At 47.3% G+C, this 5,332-nt stretch overlaps 1 long non-coding RNA gene across 1 annotated transcript in view; it reads left to right on the top strand.

Moving 5' to 3' along the window:
* The window catches only part of LOC121825728 (uncharacterized), an 84,754-nt gene that overhangs the window by 46,086 nt on the left and 33,336 nt on the right, over positions 1-5,332 (top strand). The gene's annotated exons all lie outside the window — the stretch shown is intronic.

Below are 5,332 nucleotides of genomic sequence, written 5' to 3'. Positions count from 1 at the left end.
ACCCTGTAGAAAAACTGCAGATAGCTTGGACAGATAGAAGCTACAGGAAAAAGAAGGCAGTTTTTTTTCTCCCATTGATCTAGCAACTTACTGATCCTTAACATTTTCTACCAATCACGTTTAAGGTTATAGTTGAGCACATAAGAATTCTTTTCTTAGATATTACCCAAAATGAGCCTTTAGTTAATACATTTCCCCATTAGTCACTTCCCTCTTTGGTTGCAAATGATAATTAACAATTACTGCCCCTCTTTGTGATTCTTACCACCCCTCCATTTGGCCCTGGAAGCCTGGCTTTGTACTGCCAAGGGATTACTGCTTGTAAGTGTACATATACCGGGACTCCCAGGGCGCGGAAAGACGGAAAAGAAAATTTGGAAGAATACATGATTGGGCTAAGAACTCGGTGTGCTGAGATTTTATTTCCTGAAAATAGTCCTCGCTGTTCGTAGTTCTCTCTCCTGAGCCCCTGGGAAGTATAATATGAAGGCTGGTCCCGCTAATATTATACAAGACCTCTTGCTACAGGTGGCACCCGGCAGGGAGTGATCAACAGTCAACAAGCCCAGCTGTGGTGGTCTTTTGCAAGTGGGCACAGCTGGACTCATGAAGACTTGGAGAATAGGCCAGCAGATGCAAAGACCGAAAAACTACCAGTTCTTTGTCTTAGAGGGGTCCTGAAACTGACCGGGGGGGGGGGCCTGCTCGAGGCTTTAGAGGCCAGTCATTGTGTTCAATCTAGAATCAGTTCTGGGTCCTGGCTGAATCACTTGCTTAATTTTTCCTTCTCTACTGGCAGAGGGGCTCATCCACTATGAGGAGGCCAGATCATGTTAGAACTTGCACCAGATATTTGCTCAGAGTTTTCAGCCAGATTCCTGAGCACTTGAGTGGCGATTTCTCCATGGAGACCAGTATGATTCTAGAAAGCATCATATGAACATTTCTTCCTTAGAGATAATGATGCCACATAACACCTTCCCAGACTTCCTTACTGACATGAGAAGGAAGTACTTTCCCTCTGGGTTTCCTCCAGCTCCAACCTTGGCACCTGTCACATGTCTAATCTTCCTGGGGCATGACTGTCTCTCCCTCCCTAATTCTAAGCAGGGCCCTGTATGAGGCCTCTCTAGGCACAAGGTCAGTAGAGTGACAAGGATCTCCCATTCCACTCATCTTCAGAACTGCCCAAGACACAGTTTTCCTTTCCATTTTATTATTATTCTATTATTATTAATATTAATTATTATTATTATTATTATTATTTCTACTACTGAGTGCTAGAGGTTGGACCTAAAGCCTCACGGGTGCTTGTCAAAGCACTCTGCTGCTGAGCTACAGCCCCATCCCTGATTATATTGGTTCTCAACAACAGTCTTGACCTCTTAGTCATTGAATTCTTGGCTAATTAAAAACACTCTGGGGCCTTTGGATGGGTGGACAGGGGCTTTTTTAGGGTGAACAAAGCCCTGGGTTTGATCCTCACCTCCAGCTGAAGTGGACCTGGTGGTACATCCCTGTAATCCCATCACTCTGGGGGCTGAAGCTGAAGGACCTCAAGTTCAAGGCCAGTCTAGGCTAACTAGGGAGATTTGTGTCTAACAAGACAAGAAGAGAAAAGAAAAGAAAAAGAGGAAGAAAAAGATGGCTCAGCATTACGAGGGCTTGCTGCACCCATGCTGGACACTTCATAACTGCCTGTAACTACTTCTGGAGGGGCTTCCAGTCCCCTCTTTTGGCCTCTAAGGATATATACACACACCTATTCATACTCACACAGACACAAGAATACATGGTTTTAAAAAAATAAAAAAGAAAAAGAGAAGTAAAAGCTTTCTTCACAAAGCCAGGAAATGGTGGCCATGAGCAGGAAGACTGGCTTTTAACACCCTTTTCCTCTGCTCAGATGATCCCCAAGTCACTTGAATGATCCACTTAGAATCTCTTTACCTGCCAAGTGCCCAGGGTTCTCTGGAAAATGAAAGTTATGCCCTTGGCACAGTGACCTGCATTTGGGTTGAAGGATTGATTGCATATGATAAAGAAGGGAGACAGTTCTGTCAGGACATCACTGGGCGTTTGCACGAATGAGGACTTGAGTTCAATCCCAGCATTGGGGAGGCAGAAACCCACAGACTCTAGAGTCTTTTAGACACAGCCTAACCTAATCAGCAAGGCCCAGGTTCCAGCGAGAGACTATCTTAAAACACAAACCATATCAGGGGAGAGAATGGGAGATTTCTCAGAGGTTAAAGTGTTTGTTTTGCAAGTGTCAGAACCAGAGTTCAGATCCCCAATCCCCAGGTTAATGTCAGGTTGTAGATGCTACTGGAGAAACACTCAGAAAACAAAAAACAATGAAGGACAGAACCCAGAGTCATCTTTAAATGCTTTTTCAGTACCAGCTCGCTCTCTCTCTCTCTCTCTCTCTCTCTCTCTCTCTCCTTCCTTCTTTCTTTTTGTATTATTTGTTTGTTTTTACATCCCAACCACAGTTTCCCCTCCCTCCTCTCCTCCCAGTTCCCTCCCCTCACCCCCATTCCCATCCACTCCCCCTTCCTGTTTCTCTTCAGGAAAGTGCAGGCCTGCAATAACTATCAACCAGCCCTGGTATACCAAGTTGCAGTGAGACTAGGCACCTGCTCTTCTGTTAAGACTGGATGAGGCAACCCCTTAGGAGAAGGCAACAGGGTCAGAGACAGCCCCTGCTCCCACTGTTAGGAGTCCCACAAGAAGACCAAGCCACACAACTGTAACATCTATGCAGAGGGCCTAGGTCAGTCCCAGGCAGGTTCCCTAGTTGGTGGTTCAGTCTCTGTGAGCCCCTATGAGCCCAGGTTAGTTGATTCTGTGACAATACCAGCTGTTTCTAAGTGTGGTCATGCATGTCTGTATTCTCAGCACTCAGAAGACTGAGGCAGGAGGATTGCTGTGAGTTTGAGGCTAGCCTTGGCTACACAAGTACTGGGCCAGCTAGCGTTACACAGAAAGACCCTGTCTCAAAACAAGCAAGCAAACAAACAAACAACTTGTCAAATATATCGTTGGAGACCAGTAAATAATGTCTATTAGGACCAGAGGTGAGTCCCCGGGTCCAGCCCGGACCCCATCCCTGGGCACCAGCCACTGCGGGGAGGCCTGCACAGCTTGGCGCTGGGTTCTGGCCACCGGGCAGCTCCCCTTCTAGCCCCACCGGGAGGGATCCCCTTTTCCAAGCCCCTCGACAGCCCCTGCAGTCTCCGCGCCCTGCCCCCACGCCCATCTGCCCGAGACCCCAGCCACTTCCTGAGACTTGAGACCGGCCCCCAGCTCCCAGCCTGCCCCCGACTTCCCTTCTGGACCAGAGGTGAGTCCCCGGGTCCACCCGGACCCCATCCCTGGGCACCAGCCACTCCGGGGAGGCCTGCACAGCTTGGCGCCGGGTTCTGACCACCGGGCAGCTCCCCTTCTAGCCCCACCGGGAGGGATCCCCTTTTCCAAGCCCCCAGCAGCCCCTGCAGTCTCCGCGCCCTGCCCCCATGCCCATCTGCCCGAGACCCCAGCCACTTCCTGAGACTTAGAGACCGGCCCCCAACTCCCAGCCTGCCCCCGACTTCCCTTCTGGACCAGAGGTGAGTACCCGGGTCCAGCCCGGACCCCATCCCTGGGCACCAGCCACTGCGGGGAGGCCTGCACAGCTTGGCGCCGGGTTCTGGCCACTGGGCAGCTCCCCTTCTAGCCCCACCGGGAGGGATCCCCTTTTCCAGCCCCCCCGGAAGCCCCTGTAATCTCCGCGCCCTGCTCCCACGCCCATCTGCCCAAGACCCCAGCCACTTCCTGAGACTTAGAGACCGGCCCCCAGCTCCCAGCCTGTCCCCGACTGCCATTCTGGACCAGAGCTTGCCCCTGACTTCCCTTCTGGACCAAAGAGTTGGACAAGAGAACTCCCTTTTGGACAAGAGAGTCTTCCTGAGTCTGTCAGCTCTTTGTGAAACAAGTACACTGATAAGACCAAGAAGGAACCACAAGGAGATGGGCAGACGTCAAGGCAGAAGTACATACAGCAAAATGAAGAGCAATACAGCATCACCAGAACCTAGCTCGCCTCCAACATCTAGACCTGAACACCAAAAATTGGAAGAAGCAGAAGAAAGTAGCCTTATGAGTAACTTCATGAAGAAGGTAGAGGCTTGTGTAGAGGAAAAGACAAGAAAATTGGAAGAACGATGTAAACAACTAGAGGAAAGGGCAAACAAATTAGAAGAAAACAATAAAGCCCTCCAAGAAAACAATAAAGTCCTGGAAGAAAACATTAAAGTCCTGGAAGAAAACAATAAAGCACTGAAAGAAAATCATGAAAAAGCAATGAAACAAACAAAGGAAACAGTCCAAGAACTGAAAAGGGAAATTGAAAAAATAAAAAAGACACAAACAGAGGGAATGCTGGAAATAGAAAACCTGAGTAAAAGATCAGGAACTTCGGATGCAAGTATAACCAACAGAATGCAAGAGATGGAAGAGAGGATTTCTGGCATCGAAGATACAGTAGAAGAAATAGTTCCATCAGTCGAAGGAAACACTAAAGCCAACAAAGTCATGAACCAAAATGTCCAAGAAATCTGGGACACCATAAAAAGACCAAACTTACGAATTATAGGGATAGAAGAAGGTGAAGAATACCAACTCAAAGGCACAGAAAATATATTCAACAAAATTATAGAAGAAAACTTTCCCAACTTAAAGAAGGAAATGCCTATGAAGATACAAGAAGCCTATAGAACACCAAACAGACTAGACCCCCAAAAAAAGTCACCTCGACACATAATAATTAAACAACTAAATGTACAGAATAAAGAAAGAATATTAAGAGCAGCCAAGGAAAAAGGCCAAGTGACCTATAAAGGTAAACCCATCCGAATAACACCCGATTTCTCAATGGAGACTTTGAAAGCCAGAAGGACCTGGACAGATGTAATGCAGACACTAAGAGACCATGGATGTCAGCCCAGACTAATATACCCAGCAAAACTTTCAATCATCATAGACGGAAGGAACAAGACATTCGAAGACAATGCCAGATTTAAACAATACCTATCCACAAACCCAGCCCTACAGAAAGCACTAGAAGGAAAATTCCAACCGAGGGAAGTCAGATACACACTTGAAAACACAGGCAATAGATAAAGCCACAACAGTAAACCCCAAAGAAGAGAAGTACACACACTCTACCACCAAAAATAACAGGGATGAAGAATCACTGGTCATTAATATCCCTTAATATCAACGGACTTAATTCACCTATAAAAAGACATAGACTTACAGAATGGATACGAAAGCAGGACCCATCTTTCTG

This window comes from Peromyscus maniculatus, chromosome 1 (assembly GCF_049852395.1).
Source record: "Peromyscus maniculatus bairdii isolate BWxNUB_F1_BW_parent chromosome 1, HU_Pman_BW_mat_3.1, whole genome shotgun sequence".
Lineage (NCBI taxonomy): Eukaryota > Metazoa > Chordata > Mammalia > Rodentia > Cricetidae > Peromyscus > Peromyscus maniculatus.
The sequence above is the reverse complement of the archived record's forward strand: the minus strand, read 5'-3'. Positions and strand labels throughout refer to the sequence as shown.